General features: G+C 39.2%; 1 protein-coding gene across 1 annotated transcript in view; it reads left to right on the top strand.

Annotated features, from left to right (window-relative positions):
- The window catches only part of EYS (eyes shut homolog), a gene marked incomplete at both ends in the record, with an annotated part of 830,586 nt that overhangs the window by 542,023 nt on the left and 268,027 nt on the right, over positions 1–20,536 (top strand). The window lies entirely within an intron of this gene.

Here is a 20,536-nt window from a genome sequence, read left to right as displayed (position 1 = left end):
CCAACAGGATCCTGTCAACAGCTACAGCCCATTTTTGTTGGCAAGACATCGTGACACCTTATCTTGATATGTGGGCTGATGTGGGAATTGTGTTGGGAGAAAATTTTCAGTGTCTGTGATGCTTTCATTTTTTGACAACCCTGCTTGTCTTAGTAACATTAACCATTTGTCTCTTCCTCCTATTCGGTGTAATTCAGGGCAGTTACAAACATTTGGGATGACATCTTCTGCTGAGCATATTCAGCCCTTTTTATCCAGTAGCTTTCCATGTCCTTCCATGTTCCCAAATTGTCTGACTTACGTGGAAATGTGGCAGTGTTTATGTGCATAACACCTTCTCAGGTACCTTGTCAGGTACTTCCCCTTTGCCTATTGTTCGTGGTCCAGTCTGGAAGCTGCCTTTTAAAAAGTGATTGTTATCTTGAAAGTGGCAGCACATAGATTTATGGGATGGAGAGCACATCAAGCAGTGTACTACACAGGATCTGTACTGGTTGATGGAGCTATACCTTCACACTGACATCTTGGAAGTTGACGCATTTAATAATGTACATACCTTTGAGAACTGTAGATATAGGTATGCCACCACATGTTATACAAACAACGAAAATAAATAATTTCCTTTGTCTAAAAGCAATAGAGCTCAACAGCTGGTATCATCTGTGAAGATGACATTTCAGTAATTCCTCTGTGTGATGCTTTGAGATCCTTTTTGGAAAATTTCAGTAGGTCTGGTTGGTGATAAGTGAGAATTAAGGATTCAGCAGTTAGCATATGACTTTCATGAGCCATTAGAGGATGTGTTTGGTATCAGTCCCTTCCAGCAAAGCTTAAAGCTTAAAGAAACTACAGTGAAGTGACTTAATGCAGCAGTGCTTTTCAGTGCTTGCATCCCAGACATCTGTCGTCTAATCACTTTGAGTTCCTTCCAAACACTGGCTGCATATTATACTGCTTCCAAACAGCCTTCTGAAACTTGGGAGGATAGGCTCTAACCATTTACTGCATAAGTGTACTCTGGGATCTTCTGTAAGAAGCTTGATGGCAGACTATCTGCTTGGACTGAAAATGAATATGGGCACACTTTCCTCAAAAAAAAAAAAAGGTTTCACACAGAAAATTTGCATGCAGTCCGCAACTGCATTTGTAGGTCTCCTCACTCTGGCTTATCCCTCCCTTTCAGTCTCTTTTTCAAAACAGAATTTCTCTAAGAGTCTTGAATGGTGGCCACTACACTCTCCCTATAAACAATGGAGAAGAACAGAGAAGAACTAGGGTTTATCCCTCAGAAAAGGGGATGTGTTGACCATGCATACCAGCAGATACCAGTTCGTGGCCTGTAATCTTCCTTTGTAGTTCTTGTGGTGATACAGTCTGATGGTGTAAACCTAAAATGGAACTGTGCAACAGCAATTACTTCCATGTATATTAGGTAGGGCCCTTTCAGCTTCAGGAGAAACCGAACCTACAGCCCATTTGACAAGGCAGAAATATATTTAACAGAATGTATGTAACAGTCAGGCAACTAATGCAATAATTACCCAAATGACCCTATCAATCAACAGTTCCCTAAATGAGTTTCTCACTCTTTCCTTGTATGTTCAGGAGCTGTGGGTTCATCTCTTGAAGACTCGTTCTTTCTGCAATTTGATGAGAATGCATGAATATTAGCTTGTGTTTTGTCCTGATTTTGGCTGGGATGGAGTTGTTTTTTCTTACCGATAGCTGGTATAGTGCTGTGCTTTGGAGTTGATATGAGAACAATGTTGATAACACTGACTTTTTTAGTTGTGGCTAAGCAGTTGTAGTGCTTATAGTCAAGGACTTTTCCCAAGCTCTGCCAGCGGAGGGTGCACAGGAAGCTGGGAGGGGACACAGCCAGGACAGCTGACCCAGGCTGGCCAAAGAGATATTCCTACCATATAACAACATGCCCAGTACATAAACTGGAGTTGGCCGGGGGGTGGAAATCACTGCTTGGGGACAGGCTTTTGATCACCGGGTGGTAAACAATTGCTGTACTGGGCATCACTTGTTCTTGTACATTCCTTTATTATTATTATTATTATTATTATTATTATTATTACTACTACTACTACTACTATTATTATTACTATTATTATTACCATTGTTGTTTCCTCCTCTCTTGGTGTCCTATTAAACTGTTTTTATCTCAACCCACAAGTTTTTTCCAATTCTCTCCCCTGTCCCTCTGTGGGGGGGCAGTGAGCAAGTGGCTGTGTGGTGCTTAATTGCTGGCTGGGGCTAAACCACAACAGTTTCTTTATGCATTCCCTGCAACAACGAGCTAAAATCAAGAGCTGATCTCCTTTAGCTATCCATTTACTCATCTGTTAATTTGTTTTTGATGTCTAGGCATAGACATCAAAATGTCCAGGCATAAACTGTAGCAATCTGACCACAAAACTCAAGCTGCATGAGAAAAAGCATGTTATGCAAACTTCTTATCACATTTTAATAGAAAAAAAAATATTAATCTGTTCCTATTTTATGTATGTGTGATTTTTCTCCAAGTTTTTCCAACAGCAGAGGGGTTTATGCCACAAATGTGAAGTTTTGGGCATTTACCTCCATTCTATTAAAATGTAAATCTGAGTTTTTCTTCAAGAAAAAAGACAACAATTTGCTGCTAAATCCAAAAAAATCCCACTGAAAATTACTTTTACTGATTGAACTTGTGTGCTTTGGATGGCAAGTGGAGCAAATTGTTGCCATTTCTGATAAATATAAACTTAGTAAGCAAAAGCATGCATGTGGCTAGAAAGTGTATTAAGGTAGTTTATTTATTATTCTATAACCACATAGTGCCACCTGATTTGATAATAATAATAAAATAATCTTTCCTCTCACAGCTGTGTTTTTAGAGTATTCTGGGGCAGAAATTTGTTATACGGGGCTCTGAGCAACCTGCTGTAGTTGAAGATGTCCCTGCTCATTGCAGGGACGTTGGACTAGATGACCTTAAAACAACCCTTCCAACCCAAAGGTTCTATGATTCTATGATCTCTGTCACCATTATCACTAAAGTAGTGTCTGTATCGCTTTGCATTTCTCTAACTTCTTTAGTGGCAGTTGTTGGTATTTCCATGCACTGACTCACAGTAAGCGTTACATCAACTACTCTTGTCATGTGTCTGAGAAATTCTGGATTCATGTAGATTCCGTGTACTGTGTCTGGCTGGGATGGAGCTAATTTTCTTCACAGAAGCCCATATGGTGCTGTGTTCTAGACTGGTGACCAAAGCAGTGTTGCTAATACAGGGGTGTTTTGGCTGTTGCTGAACAGTGTTTACACAGCATCAGAGTCTTCTCTGTTTCTTGCTCTTACCTCTCAGCAAATTGGCTGGGGATGGGCAAGAGGCTGGGAGGGGACACAGCTGGGCCAGCTGATCCCAACTGGCCAAAAGGATATCCCACGCCATATAACATCATGCTCAGCAATAAAACTGGGGGGAAGTTTTTCCAAAATAGCCGTTGTTCAGAGACTGACCGGGTGCAGGTCTGCTGGTGGTGAGTAGTTTTGCATCACTTGGTGTTTTTTTTCTCTCTTTTTTTTCCTTCACTTCTTAAACTGTCATTATGTCAACCCACGAGTTTGCTCGCTTTTGCCCTTCTTCTCTCCATCATCCTGCTGGTGTGGCATGAGTGAGCAACTGGAGGTGTCTTACCTGCCCACTGGGGTCAACCCACCACATTCCCTCAACTTCACTGTCAACCCAGAGGAAACTGTGGCTAACTTCTGTCACATGTTCACAATGAATCACAGTATTCTCTCTTATACTTCTGTTAGATGATTTGTAGGTCTATGTGTAGTAGACTTTTCAGTGTGTTAAAGGTGTGTCCAGAGGTGAGTGCCCTGCCTGACTAGCTGGTAAAAACTGTTTCTTTCACAAGGAACTAACAATGTCTTCATAAAGAAATACTGGGACAACCACTAAGAAGTTCTCTTTACTATCTAGATATTGTACGTTTCAGCCTAGCAATACTCAATAAACATCAGCATTTCTGAAATTAAAAGAACACTAATAATTCTTTGGGAGAAGTGTGATATATTATCTTGAAGTATCTGGTAGTAGAAGTACCTGGTTTATAAATTGCAGGAAACTATACTGAAAGGTAGTCCAGGAAGAAAATAGTCATATAGCGTTATTTAATTTCCCTAATCTTTCAGTAAAGGGAATGTTGAAATATGGGGTTTCATCATGGAATCCTAACACAGGACTGCATAAATATTCTCACAGTTGATAACCTCCTGATTTGACCCAAATTACAGGAAGCTGCATGGGCATGATATTCTTCATGGTTTTCTTTAACCAAAGAAAACCAAAAGTCTTCAAAATAAGAAACATCCCAGGTTTTAGTAGAATAAAACCTAGAACATTTAACCTCTTTATACCAAAAACTTAGTATGATATCATAAAAAATAGGAGAAAAATGGCTAGACACAATCCTTTCCCACCCATCCTGATCTTGCAGGTGAGTTCTTAGTCTCTCACTGCCTTTCTGAAGTTTAGTGTATTTGCATCTTCTTTGATCCTATTTTCCTCTCCGTTATCTCTGAGCCCAGGTTCTCTGCTGTGTTCTAACAGTAGTTTCAGTTTCTCTGCTTAAGCTCTAGTCTGCAACCTCCCTGCTATGCCTATTGCCTGCCATCTGGGTTGTTCTCTGGAACTCTTTTTTTTAACCAAATCCCACTCTGTGGTTCCTTATGGAAATAAATGGTATTTTACCTTTCTACAGGGGTAACGGTTATTCTTAAGGGAACATAATACTAACTTAAAATAGAAGCAAATATAATATGTGGCCTATTACAGCAGCACACAGATACAAGAGAGTCTAGGAGAACTCTAGAGATGCTTCTCCAGTGTTAGTAAGACAAAGGTTTTTGGTGACAGCTGCAATATTTCTAACTTGGTCCCTCTCCTCACTTGTATCCAGTCACTCTTCTTTCCACAATGTGTTTTAATTATGTGTAAGGTCCAACTTAGTTTGGGTTTTGGCAGGTTTTATTTCATCTTTATGCTTTCTACTTCCAACGCATGTAATTCTTTGCTGTTTCTTTGTGTATGTTTGTACATGTTCCTCATTATTCCCAGTACCCTCTTCCAGCAGGTGACTGCCAGACATTTCTGCCACTTTAATTAAGGAAATTTCCTTATTCCTCCCATCTTTGATATCTTCAGTTCTTCAACTGATTCCTTTAATTTTGTACTTTTTCCTTCCAAAAGAGAAAAACTTCATTGAAAATGTAGTTTTGTTTGTCTAGGCTCTGTTTAAGTTATGGTGATTCCTGTTTACCCCTTCCAGAGTTAATTTGGCTGACTAGTGTTTCTGTAGTGTGCTTGACATTTATCAAATTAAAATATATAGTATCATCATGTTTTTCAGGGTGTGTCTTTGAGGAATTAAAGAAGAATAAAATGTTTTGCTGAAGAAGATAGACTCTATAAAAATCAAACGCATTTAGTCTCCTGTTATGCATGCATAGTTGTGTGATTTCCCCTAGAACCTACTTCTCTAATAATGTTAGCGATCTCTCTCCACATGCATTCTCAATACCAGGATCTTCAATTCTCATTGATCTTCTATGTACAAGTTTCCATTATTTCAGTAAAAATAAATTGACTTTGTGTGTCTTGGCAGCTTTGACATTTCACTGTGTTGTTTCATTTCTTTTCCCAACTGCAAGCAATGTAGCAGACGCAGTTTTTATAGAAAACTATAGAAAATGGAGGCCATTCCTGATCCCTGGCAAATAAGCCTTTCAGCGCTGTTTGTTCAATGGCTTCATTCTAAATTAATCTGAATGTACCTATTCAGCATGCAGTGAAAAGTTTAGCCTGAAAAACAGTCAAACACCACATTTGCCAAACCAGCAAGAAGTGCTCTCTGCTCTAAAGGTAGAAGCCAACAAAGCTGTTGTAAGATAGAGTCAGTATTGAGAGGAACATGGTGATCACATTGTTTGTAAATTTGTGATTTTTGGTGTACATCATAAAAAGAAGTAAGGATCGAAGGAACTGGCAGCTGTTATACATGAAACCATTGGAAATGCAACTCTTATTTTGTGTTCTTTCATATAAATGAAATGAGATTTGCAAATGAAAGAATAGAGGAGGAGGAAACATGTAATAAAATGGAACTTTGGGGAACGTTAGCATAAAATCATTAATTTCCTATTTTATTAGTATTAATGCTATGGTTTTGAAGGCAAAAAGGAGTAAAGATAAGTAACTGTGTCAGTGCCTGTCACTCTCTTCTGTGGTTTAAACCTTCTTATTTACTTACCTAGCTTCTACGTACTTTATTGTGCTGGTGGTTACTAAGTTCTGAGAAATATATATACAACTATTCTATATATACAACTGTTCCTCTGTGTATAATAGTAAACAGAAAAAACATTTGTTGATTGTGTCACTATCGCATTATACAAATTCTCATTCCAGGTTACAGAATGCTGTTTTACCAACTATTGATCACAGCAGAGGCAGAATAGTATGCAAAAAGAGAGGGAAAAATTAAAAACAAATACACTTATAAAATTCAAATTCAAAATTAGCACAAGTTAATTATAAGATGAAATGTTAATATAAACCTGAAATGGTAGGAGTACCCTGGCTTTTCACATGAGCCTATATTTTTTGCCATTTGTGAGCTTATGGGTGCTCAATACCTGAAAAACAAGGCTTTTGGTTTTCCTTTGTAATCAGTTTGAGAAAATGGTGACAACTGTTCATCCATGCTGCAAACAAACTGTCTATCTTCTGCTAGCTTTCCTGCATACAGAAGAATATTTTTGAACCCTTTCATGGGGTTGGAGGAGAGGGATTTGAATGAGTCAGGAAAAGATATTCCTCGTTAACAGTGTAAATGAGTGCATGAATGCAAACCTCTGTGTGTTTGTGTGTGCATGCACATATGCATGTATGTATGTATGTATTTATTATGAAAGTTTATTCCTTTTGGCTTCTGAAATTTTAATAGCTGAATTATCATGTGAAAAATCTTCTACTAACATGGCAAAAATTCCCTGCTGAAAAAATGAATGACATCATCAGGCATCCTGTGATTTGTAGAGCTTTTCAGGAAAGAGTTTGTAGAGAAGGACCTGGGCTTGGTGGATATCTTGGTGGATAGCAAGTTGAATGTGAGCCAACAATGTGACCTTGCAGCAATGGAGGCTAATGGTATCCTGGGCTGCATTAGGATGAGTGCTGCCAGCAGGTCAAGAGAGGTGATCCTTACCCTCTTCTTAGCCCTGGTGTCCAGTTCTGGGCTACCCAGCATAAGAATCATCACTACACTGGAGAGAGTCCAGCAAAGCGCCACAAAGTTGATTAAGGAACTGAAGCATCTCTCCTATGAGGAAAAGTTGAGAGAGCTGGGGCTGTTCAGCCTGGAGCAGAGAAGACTCAGGGGGGATCTTATCAATGTCTATAAATACCTGAAGGGAGGATGCATAGAGGACAGAGCCAGGCTCTTTTCAGTGGTGCCCAGTGACAGGACCAGAGGCAATGGACACAAGCTGAACACAGGCAGCTCTGAACATCAGGACGCACTTTTTCACCACGAGGGTAACTGAACACTGGCACGGGTTGCCCAGAGAAGTTGTAGAGTCTCCATCTGTGGAGATATTCCAAATCCATCTGGACACAGTTCTGGCAACCAGCTCTAGGTGACACTGATTGAGCAGGGGCATTGGGCAAGATGATCTCCAGAGGTCCCATCCAACCTCAACCATTCTGTGATTCTGTGAAACCATGATAGAGAAGAAACTGGTGTTCTGTATGATGAAAAACAGAATCGCAGTCTACAAGAAATAATACCATAATTTTAGCTGTTGCAACTCAGAAAAAAAAACCCAACACCACTTCAGTGTAGCTAATGAAAACGAAGTTACAGATAAAATACAGAATCACTAAGGTTGGAAAGGACCTTCAAGATCATCAAGTCCAACCATTAATCCAGCGCCACCATGTTCCCTAAACCATGTCTTGAAGCGCCACATCCACACGTTTTTTGAACACTTCCAGAGATGGCGACTCCACCACCTCCCTGGGCAGCCTCTTCCAATGCCTGACCACCCTCTCAGTGAAGAAATTTTTCCTAATATCCATTCTAAACCTCCTCTGGTGCAACTTGAGGCCATTTCCTCTCATCTTATTGCTGGTTACTTGGGAGAAGAGACCAACACCCTCGTTGCCACAACCCCCTTTCAGGTAGTTGTAGAGAGTGATAAGGTCTCCCCTCAGCCTCCTCTTCTCCAGACTAAACAACCCCAGTTCCCTCAGCTGCTCCTCATAAGACTTGTGCTCCAGACCCCTCACCAGCTTTGTTGCCCTTCTTTGGACACGCTCCAGCACCTCAGCATCCTTCTTGTAGTGAGGGGCCCAAAACTGAACACAGGATTCGAGGTGCAGCCTCACCAGTGCCGAGTACAGGGGCACGATCACTTCCCTACTCCTGCTGGCCACACTAGTTCTGATACTGGCCAGGACACTGTTGGCCTTCTTGGCCACCTGGGCACACTGTTGGCTCATATTCAGCCGGCTGTCAACCAGCACCCCCTGCTACACCCTATACAACTGCTACAACCGCCACCCTATACAATTGCTACAATTTCAAATTTAACCTAGGGAGGTAAATGTGCTGTAAGAAGATGAATTTTATACTTTGAAGGCTCGAGTTTATGAAATGCTATTAATCAGAGTCTCCTCAATGTGTACAAATATCTGAAGGGAGGGTATAAAGAGGACAGAGCCAGGCTTTTTTCAGTGGTGCCCAGTGACAGGACCAGAGGCAATGGGCACAAGCTGAAACACAGGAGGTACCATCTGAATATCAGAAAAAACTTTTTCACTGTGAGGATGACTGAGAACTGGCACAGGTTGCCCAGATTGGTTGTGGAGTCTATCCATGGGGATATTCAAAAGCCATCGGGACGTGGACCTTAGCAACTAGCTCTAGGTGATGCTGCTTCAGCAGGGGAGGTTGGGCAAGATGTCCTCCAGAGGTCCTTTCAAACTTCAGCCATACTGCGATTCTGTGAAATACCACAGCCTACGTGATCTGTTATTGTTCTCTTTCCTAGCATCCTGTATTGGTTGCTGCTGGAGATACAGGATATAGGTTCAGTGCCTGGTGAAAATGGTTCTTTGCTATCATCTAATATTTCTGTTTCTGGGAGAAAGTTGGGGGGGGAAAAATAGATTATTTTTCATGGTCAGATGTACTTTGTTGTGGCAGTAGAAGGCTCAGTGCCCACACAATAGTGGAAGGGAAGGTTCAGAGCCCTCCGAGTACCAGATCTCTATACTGTTATTAATGACATTTGTAATCTCTGTAAAGACTGAATAGAAGACTAAATGCTTTCATCTTGGTAAGGTATATATTGCATGAACACCTTTTTTTATATATCATTCTAAAACCTTTTAATAGCCTTGAAAATTGTATGACAGTTAGTAACTTTTTTTTCAACCAGAAGAAGTGTGCTAGAGAAAGAATATAAATGCGTTAGAATCTCAAGAAAGGGAAAGTGGCTGACTCTGTGGTGTTTGCCCTGAATAACAGCCTGAGGTATGTGGAGAGTAAAAATGAGAGAGGTAAGATTTCATCTTGAGAAGAAGACAACAGGTCAGCATTGAGGCTTAAAGCAATGCTAGGGAGGGAGAGGAGAGAACTCAGTTCCATTATATGAGTAATGGAAGCAAGTAAGGAAGCAGTTTAGAATCTGCCATGCATGTTAACTTATTTTAATACTTGTCTTGAATTTTTTTTAAAGTGAAGAACTTACTTCATACTTCCAGTTTTTACAATATTTTTTGATTTATCCTCTAGATCATCTAGTGTGTGATGCAGGTTCATGTGAATCTGACCTTTTTGTCTACTCTGGCTTTCCCGGGGACTATCAGTTCCAAATAAAATTTGTAAATGCTGTAGGCAAGGACTCGGCTCAGGGCAAGTATGAGAATCTCAGGACTAGGTGTGTCTTTTGAGAAGTATATGAATAGTAAAGGAGTCAAGGTGAGGGAAGATAGAATTGAGAGCTAGAACAAAAGGAAATGTTCCACATAAACCAACATCTGCCCCTGGCAATGAGTAGGCACTATAGAGATAGTTCACAGCTCTGGGGAAACATGTATTGTCGTAAGTCTCTCAGGACTGTGACTCTCAAACTGGAAATTCAAGCTAAAACAAATAATTAGGTAACCGGATCCAACTGCTTACCTCAGTCCTTTGCTAAATGTTTTTATTTCCTCAGGAGAGATGACAAAACAGGTCATGGGTCTACTTCTCAGTTGTGCCAAGTTAAACTTCCATTAATCTCAGTCTATGCTAATATGATGAGTTATAGATATATTTTCCTATTCTGTTATATTTGTCACAGCAGCAGTAACATCTATCCAAAAGACAGTGCAGACAACAGTGGGTAGTAACATGTCAGTTGTCTCATAAAAAATTGATAAAGGTTTTCAATTTTTACCCATTGGTAGAGTTTATTGTTTTTGGAACCCCAAAATTTGTCTTGTCTTACTATAGTAAGAAAATTAAATGCATTTTGGAAGTGCATGGATTCATTACCTTTTTCACACGTCTTGGTTAAGGTTTTTGTGTGATCTGTCTACTGTAGATACACCTCTGATCACAAAAATGCATGTGACTAATATCTTGGTGACCCTGGAATGCACACATGCTCCTAAACACCTTGTAATGTGTTGAGCAGCTCTCCTTGTCACTATGCTCCTAACACTGCAATCCACTGTAATAATAGCTCTCACCTGGTGCTGATAGCTTATATATGCCACACTGTTAGACTTAGGATTCTGTGAAGGAATACTGTATTACCTTGAAACCTCTCTTGTCTTAAAGGAGACTGAGCTAGGAAAAAAAATATTATATGTTTACAATATACAAAACCAAACAATCCAGTTCATATCTATGAAAGATGTACAGGCATGATACAAGAAAGCACAAAATCATAAAAAAAAATATGAAGAAACCTTCTTCAGCTGAGAATCTTCAATTTTCTTAGAACTCTGACAGAATGAACCTCTTCTGAATATCATACTCAGGTTACATTCACTAATGAAAAGCCTATTTTGTTGGAACATTTTAGCTTTTATAGCCATTTTTTCCTTCTGAAGACCACCAGATGTTCCAGATAAATACAGTCATTCTCCTTGAAACATACGTGTTTCCTCCCTATGCCAGAGATAGCCTCACCATCATATTAATTAATATCATTAATTTGTATGATATGCAGATGTTTTTTGGTTTAGGTGTTTGTTTGGTAAAGGTGTTATGTCTTCTAGTTCAGACAGATGTACAACATACTTGCTTCAACTCCTCCCTTTTTTCTAACTCAACATTTACAGAATCACAGAATCACTAAGGTTGGAAAGGACCTTCAAGATCATCAAGTCCAACCATTAATCCAGCGCCACAATGTCCCCTAAACCATGTCCTGAAGTGCTACATTCACACGTTTTTTAACACTTCCAGAGATGGCGACTCCACCACCTCGCTGGGCAGCCTCTTCCAATGCCTGACCACTCTCTCAGTGAAGAAATTTTTCCTAATATCCAATCTAAACCTCCCCTGGCATAACTTGAGGCCATTTCCTCTCATCCTATCGCTGGTTACTTGGGAGAAGAGGCCAACACCCTCGTTGCCACAACCCCCTTTCAGGTAGTTGTAGAGAGCAAGAAGGTATCCCCTCAGCCTCCTCTTCTCCAGAATAAACAACCCCAGTTCCCTCAGCCGCTCCTCATAAGACTTGTTCTCCAGACCCCTCACCAGCTTCGTTGCCCTTCTCTGGACACGCTCCAGCAACTCAATGTCCTTCTTGTAGTGAGGGGCCCAAAACTGAACACAGGATTCAAGCTGCGGCCTCACCAGTGCCGAGTACAGGGGCACGATCACTTCCCTACTCCTGCTGGCCACACTAGTTCTGATACAGGCTAGGACGCTGTTGGCCTTCTGGGCACACTGCCAGCTCATATTCAGCCGGCTGTCAACCAGCACCCCCAGGTCCCTTTCTGCCGGGCAGCTCTCCAGCCACTCCTCCCCAAGCCTGTAGCACTGCATGGGGTTGTTGTGGCCAAAGTGCAGAATGTGGCACTTGGCCTTGTTAAACCTCATACAGTTGACCTCTGCCCATCGATCCAGCCTGTCTAGATCCCTCTGCAGAGCCCTCCTACCCTCCAGCAGATCAACACTCCCACCCAACTTGGTGTCATCTGCAAACTTACTGAGGGAGCACTCGATCCCTTCATCCAGATCATCAATAAAGATATTGAATAAGACCGTCCCCAGAACCGAGCCCTGGGGAACACCGCTTGTGACCGGCCGCCAGCCGGATTTAGCGCCGTTCACCACAACTCTCTGGGCTCGGCCATCCAGCCAGTTCCTCACCCAGCGAAGAGTAAACCTGTCTAAGCCACGAGCCACCAGTTTCTGCAGGAGAATGCTGTGGGAGATGCTGTCAAAGGCTTTACTAAAGTCCAGGTAGACAACATCCACAGCCTTTCCCTCATCCACTAGGTGGGTCACCTGGTCATAGAAGGAGATCAGGTTGGTCAAGCAGGACCTGCCTTTCATGAGCCCATGCTCGCTGGGCCTGATCCCTTGGTTGTCCTGCACATGTCCTGTGAGCAGTGTTTCACACTGAATCTTATTTCAGATATCATAGAATACCTTAAGTTGAAACCAACCTGTGAGGATCATCAAATACATCAGTACATAAACACATATACTTGATACAAACATCTCTTGGTTTAAATGTTTGTAGGTCTGAGCTATTGGTTATTGATTTGACAAGAACCAGAACTGCAGAAGTTGACTGGCTTGGACTGAAAACTAGTTCATGGTGATGGACTCCAATCACCTTTCCTTTAATGTGCTGTAAAATTGTATTATATTAGCATAGCACAGTGTTCAACATGTTTAACTTTAGTACACTCTGAAAAGGTGAAGTGCAAGGAGATGAGTTGATTTCCATAGGTAGTTGATAGAATCTGTACTAGATAAGAAACATAAGTCTGTTTTCCAAATTTCGCTCTGCCTGTTCTAGTTATCTCAGGCCCATATATTTTCCAGCTTGTTCATGGGTAAGGTATCGCACCACATTAACAAGAGATAATTAAAAAGGATAAATTACAGTAGTTGAACTTATAAGAATTGCAAGAGCAAACACAGTAAGTAAACAATGCATTATGCTTATAAGCTTAAACACGGAAATTGTTTACAAAAAGGCCAGACTTTGCTAACCATATTACTTAGGAAGATCCTTCCTTACCTCAGAGTCTTCTTATGACTTCTGAAATGCAACATTGCACTTGCTTAACTGCAAGGCAAGAGCAAGTTTAAAAGATAAGGATCTTGGCCAAGAACGAACTTTCATAAAAATGGTAAGGGAATTTCTCAGTACCATTGAATCTTTCAGACTTACTGATTTTAATTAATCCTTTGTGGCTTAATGAACCATTCTCAGCCAGAACAAACTGGCAGAATCATGGGGAATTGACAGTGAAACACCTACATTCAAGTTTTACACTGCCAGTCAATTTAGATGAGGAAATGATGCAAGAGGAATGTGAATGTTATATGATGAGCTGGCTCACCTGGGACCAGGCAGATGACCAGTCTGGTTCCACTATAAAACACAGCAGTCCAAGAGGTGTTTTACCAGCACTGCTCTGCTCACAGATCCAGGATAAGATACCCAGTAAGAGGGTAGTCTCAGTTCCTTGCCCTTCAGCACAGGAGACTTCAAGAACTCCTGACTTGTTGATTTCCCATAGCAAGAGAACTACCAGGGTAGCAAGTTTTGCAACACCTGATTTGAGTTCCTAGAACAAATGAGAAATGCAGAGCAGAAAAGTAAACCTGTACCACCCTAGGCGGTTTGGGGATTTTTTTGCCACTCTTTTGTCTATTTTATCATGCTTTACCATTCTTGTTTCATGAAAGTCTTGTGATAAGGTTCAATATGCATGACAGATATGATAAACACAGATTCAGGATAATAGCAATAAATTGTTTAAAAATTTCTATAGAAGCAGATGCATGAAAAAAATAATCCTGATTTAACTTACTTCTTAACCTCCTTTTTAGTTGTGTCAGTATAACTGAATTAAAATTATTTTGGGGATGTTTGGCTCAGAATCACAATTTCACTGTAAAATCATCTATTATATTAACGTATCAATTAAATGAAACTTTGATATTATGCATAGGTTTATACAGTGTTTCATTTCATGACCAATACTAGTCAGGATGTAGGAAAGATTTCAGTTCCTTTGTGTTTCATCCACTTCATTTTATATATGGTGGCCTGTAGGCAATTTTACCAGTATACCTTCCCATTTTTCCTTCCCATTTCTGTACTACTACTAGCACAGAAGCTGAAACAATACCCCTTCTCCCATATTTCAGGTGTTTTCTTCTATTACTTTTGTTTTCAGAACCAGTAGTAATTTTCATTTTCCTACACATTTTGAAATGTCATTACTCTAATAAAAATTGGTTTATACTACATTATCTAACAATAAAGATGCATGTGGATTAAAATTGGAACTGAGTAGGAAAAGTATTTTAAAAAGTAAATATTAGAAAATGCAGCAACAAACAGCATAGATACATTAACACCCCCACCCCCCACCACTGTCTACTTCAGCAACACTTCTCAAAGGAAGGTGCATTTCTCTCTAATTATTTGCTATACAAATTAACCAGAGTAACATTGTCCATTTTGCTTGAACTATTGGTTGTAAAATGACATTTCTTAAAGAACAAGTTCATCTTTAAGGGGGAAGGACCACCACCCATGGAATTTAGCATTTTTTTGGAAAAAAGATTATTTTTGGTTCCCTGATTTTTTTTTAGTAGGTTTGATATTGAAGTTCAGTTGCAGTAGATTTCAAGCAGGTTAAAGCTGAGATGGTTAGTCACATTTGTTCCTGTTTGGCCAATCTGAAGAGAATAAAAGGTTGAGAGTAGAACCTGCTTGATTTCAGAGTTCGTTATGACCATTTCATATGATTCTAATCACTATCAAGAATCAGAACTGGAGGAGAGAAACTGTTATCTCAAGGTTGATTATGCTGGAGTTATGCATTAATTTCCAAACTGTTCATCATGTTGTTAATAGATATAAATTAAAATATTATTAGAGTATTCAAAAATGTTTACCTGGGCCATTTCATTTATGTTTAAAATATTGCAATTTGAAAAGTTTCACAATCTTTTGCAGGGTTATACAAATCAGACTCCAAAATCAGATATATTTCACAGATACCATGAAGATGTGAAAGATTACTGAATAATGTAGCCTGGTACACTGTAGTATCTATAGTGAGAATTTTTAAGATATATATAATTTATCTTGAGCAGAGAGAAATGAGGAAAGATTGTGCTATGCTTTGTTTTCTTCTGAGTTAATTGTAGGTTTTTTTTAATAAATGCTCTGTTCATAAGCCAAAACCTCATTATATTATTTATTAATATGTAGTGATATGACAGCATGCAAGCTGATTTCACTAGCAACTCAGTTCTAGGTTAATTCTACCTAACAGCAGCTCTAATTTGGGCTACTCATTAACGGATGTTAATAAATGATTTGGCATATATGTGTGAACTTCTCCTACCAGGTAAGTTTCTGTACTCATTTTTGTCAAGTATAAAGGGCATTTAAAGACCACGGATACTGGATGTCAAACATATCTGCATAGTTTCTGAATAGGGAATTGTATTAAATCGAATTTCTGGTGTTGCTATGACCCTGACATTTTCAAGCAATTTTAGTATTACGGTTTGTCAGTGTATTAATGTCTTTTTGTAAATGGAAGGAAACCAACTACATGTGAAGTCTACATTTTAGTACTCTGCTAATCACAAGCGACTATCTATTCCGAAAAATATCAGAATAAAAGCTGCTTACTTTTGATTGTTTGTATCAATAACCCTTATTCCTAAATATGTCTGAGAAGATGTTAGTTTTTTGTGTAGATAGCATAGCACTCCAAAGGCAAGTAATTGTTTGACCAAAGTGTTTATGATGTAGTTATGATTAAAAAACACAGAAGTAAGTATTTTAATATTACTTTAGAGGAATCAAAATATACACATATCAGTGTAGGAGAAACAGTTAGGAGCCCAATCAGTATTTGTGTTTTGGAGGGAAAGAAACCATGGTGTTAAAATACTCACCAATAATAGCCTTTGGGGGAATACGCAAATAAATGTTTATTCCCAAATCAAGCAATTAATTTGCTGTTCAGTAGGCAAAAGGTATCATAAGTTGGCATAGTGCATTTTCCCTATACCCACCAGACATTCAGAGTTTTGAATGAACTTAACTAGGTGCAGTAGCTGTCGCAAATGTTAGAAGTATATTGTTCTGACCTTTGTGCTTCTTGGTTCCTTTTGGTTTATATTTTTTTGCTTGTTTGTTTTTACAATCCCAAGAACGAGGGCTTTTGCTGAAAAACATACATGGTGTGACTGGAACAGTCATAATTAAGTTTTACTGAAACTTCATAAGAGAGTAAGGGAGAGAAGAAAAAGCAGAGCTCTAAGAAGTTGATTTATGCAACTAATATTAAAACACAGTTCAATTTTTAATTTTTTTAGGCAATGTAATGGGTCCCATGTCATTTCCAACTCTGAATTGCGTAACTATTTCTGTCTGTGTTCGTATTAAATTTGCAACAGATCTTTCATCCTGTTAATTTGAAAATTGTTTTATTTACTATATATAAAAGGGAGGGAAAAAAGAATAAAAAGCATCTTTTATAAAAAGTAAAATGTGAAACTTAACAGGACAGTACATTTTCAAAGATTACCTGGTTTAACTTGTCATGAGAATGGCAGCAAAAGCAGACTGCTGAGTATCATAACACTTGGCAGTCCATCACACTTCTTTCCTTGCTGAAGTGACTAGCAAAGGAGGAAGGGGGAGAGTCTTCTATTGTCCATAACACGTATCAATAGTCTGTGTCAGCCCATGATATACCTCATGGTATAGCAGGTAAGATTGTTCTTGTAATATCCAAAGTGTAACTTTGAGGAGGGGAATGTTCACATCAAGTCTTTGAATGAGGGTTTTGTTTCCTTCTAAGCTCCAGGAAGCCTCAATGCAATTTTCTAAAATGTGTTTGCTACACAGAGAGCCGACCTTCCCCATTCCAGCACCTGAACTTTACTGACTTCAAATGCCACCTTAAACAGTCACATAACTTTCCACATTGTAGTAATACATCTGATTTAAAGTCTTACCTGCCCTTAAGCCTTTGCTGCTAAAGAAACAAACAGTGAACTTCTTTGAGCCCTCCCATGGGTTGGAAGGCCGGTTCATCTTGCTGTTTGTGTATGGCTTGGCATGGTGTGTTATGTTTCAGAGCAGTCAAACAGTGCAGAGGGAAACAATTCACCTTGCTCCAGCCATGTCGTACCGGTGCAGCATATCTCTGCTGGGAGAGAGCGAGCTCTCCTTTTCTGTCAGACTTCCTTTTGGCATCCCCAGGCAGAAAGCCTGCAGAAGGAAAGGAGACTGGGGCAGTCCTGAGAGGACTTCTATAGTCCTTAAGCAACAAGGTGCTTGCTTAAAGCTTGGAGGTGACTCTCAGCCATCTTGCAGAAGTGATGGCAAAAAGGAGATTTTCCTTAGGACCCAGAAGCATCTGTGTGCATCTGGAACACCAAGTGTTTTTGACAACAAAGTCACTGAACTTTTTAAAAAGAAAGACTAGGGGAAAGGGCCCTCCCTGCAAAGACAGAGGAGGGAGGTGGGAGATTTCATGTACCTCACCTAGCACATCAGAAATACATTAAAAGTTTGAAATGTTCTAATTTACTATTTTGTGTTCCAGTAAAACCTAGTTTTAAATCTTTCAGTCTCTTAAAATCTCGCTTTCCTTTAGAGAAAAGGGCAGGTGTTTTTATCTCAAAGCTCTGGACAGAGCAAGAAGCCATCACAATATGAAATGTGGTTTACTGGCTTGCAAGGAAGAAGGCAAATATACAGGCTAAAGGCCATCATTCTTTTTAAGACCTTTCATGATAAGAAAGAGATAAGGAAGAGTATTTTGAAAAAACCTCTTCCCGTTAAACTGATCAATTTTTACCCCATTTAGACTTATACCATCCACAACATCCTATGTCAGAGTTCCACAGCTTAATTTTGAGTTGTATGAAAGTACACCCTTTAACTTGCCTTCGTCTTCACACTGATTTATGTAATTTCATGTCCTTTTGTGAGAAACTGTGAAAATTCTTTATTTGTCTGTGCACTACTCTGCTCTAATTGTCCTTGCTGGTGGGTTTTCCTGAGCAAAGACTCGTAGTCTGTATAGTCACACTCTGTTCAGAAACTTTCATATGTATCATCATCCTTACATATGTTATATTTGTATATTGCGCAATTTTTGCATATTGTGTAATCCTCTTATCAGGAATTTTTTTTTTTTTTTTTTTTTTTTTTTTTTTTTTGCTGTCCTAGGTAACATAGGAAACATTGGGACAATTGTGAATATGCTGAAGAGCACAGACCCTAATACAGATTGCTGAGGGCATTTCTAGGGGCTCTCCGTATAGAGAAAGCTCACTATTTATTCCCAATTTTTCTGCTTCTATTTTAACCGTTCTCTTCATTTATTGAAGGGCTTCCTTGTTATCTCAGGATGACCAAGTTACTTGTAGAATCTTTTAGCATAGAAACGTGTTAAAAGCCATTTAGAAATCAAAGGCTATTTGCCAAGGCATCCTTTTTCACATATTCAGTGTTCCTCCTGTGAGTTACAATTTCCCTTTTCAGAAAACATCTCAACTCTTCCCCAATACATTATGTTCATCTATGTATCTGTTAATTCTGTTCTTCAATGCAGTTTTTAATGTTTTTTTTCTGGAATGGAACTGGCACTTACTGATCCATAGTTTGAGGTGTGCCCTTGCATTCCCTAGTCTTGTCCCCATTTCCCAAATCATAAAAAGCAAAACAGCCTAAACCAACCTCAAACCAAAACAAACAAATAAAAGGAAACCAAATCCACATCTACCATTCATGTGGTTTGGGTGCCATTTTAAGTGATGATCACAGTAATTTCTCTGAGGACTTTTGGGCAAACACTATTTGGTCTTTTTTTTGTTTTGTTTTGTTTTTTGTTACTGTTAACTTTGTTAATTTATTTTAAAATATTTTCCAGTAATAATTCGAGCCAGATCTGTGATGTGTCCTTACTAAAAAGACGTTCTGGCATGGGAGCATCCCAGAGGTCCTCTACATTAAATTTTGATTTAGAGAGTTCATTTACATTTCCTGCTACAGCCTTATCTCTTTGAACAGTCCTTTTATACTTTGATAGTCTACTGGCCCTACAGCCTTTCTGGCAGTCTTACTGCTCCTGTTGGGTCTTAAAAGCATTTAATGCTTGCCATTATGCTTTTTAGCAAATTGTTCCTCAAGATCTTCCTATTTTTCACCTGGCCTGCTTTATTGGATTTTTACTGCCAACATTTATATAACTTCCTATTTTACTTCACTTGGACATGACTTCAACTTTTAAAAGATGTCTTTTAGCCATTATAAATATTTTGTATCTTGTTTTTTAAACATTCCAGTTTTTGAGGGGCTCTAAAGTTGGTGTTTTTTTCTAATAGTTTATTTACATTTTATGTGAATCTCTGATAGATTGTTTTAAGTATTCATCTGCATGTGCTTTACCCTTTTGGACATTCCTTTGAATTTCTTTTTAAAAAGTCCCTTCTTTTTTATGTAGTGCTCCTGTACAAAACGGTGACCTCAATGACTTTTTTGGGTTTGTTTCTGCAGGTATCTAAACCTGCAGGTATCTAAACGGGACTTCATGGTCAGTGTTAGGAACGGGTCCTCTGCGGTGTTAAGGACCAAGCCAAGACTTTTTCTCCTATGGGCTTCTGACTAGCAGTCATTTAGGTGCCTCAGGTCATACCCTCTTCCACTGCTACTGTGTTTTCTTCCTGAGTAGTCTCCCAGGGCCCCATTTGAATGTGTCAATGACTTTTATGTTCATGGACAGTCTTAGCAGTACTTTTTTCCTATTTTGGTGTGAAATTTATCATATAAACTATGGAATCTTGCCTGTTATGTGGTCCCAAAGGCAGGTACACATGATCTGGTGTGACCAGAACCTTGTCCCAGTCCAATAATCTAGCCCGTAAAAACTCGGTTGCAACATTTTGTGTGGTTTGTTTATATATAACACATGTCAACACACTGTGTCAGTGTTATTTGTTTAGATGATGAGATATGCATAACAATTTATTGCTCTGTGTTTTTTCATTGCTCCTACAGCAATTCCCATTTTTAGTAGGTCCTTAGGCATCTTTGAAACATGATTAACGGTACTAGATATCTTTTCAGTAGGGAAGTAATGAATTTGAAAGTAGACTTTTCAAATCTTATCTTGCTGTAATTTCTTTTCACATTCAAATTTTTTATTGGAATTTTATTGGAGAAAAAGGGACACCTGGAGGGTTC

This window comes from Phaethon aethereus (genome assembly GCF_964289735.1).
Source record: "Phaethon aethereus genome assembly, chromosome: 3".
Taxonomy (NCBI): Eukaryota; Metazoa; Chordata; class Aves; order Phaethontiformes; family Phaethontidae; genus Phaethon; species Phaethon aethereus.
This window is presented reverse-complemented; position numbering and strand designations above follow the sequence as displayed.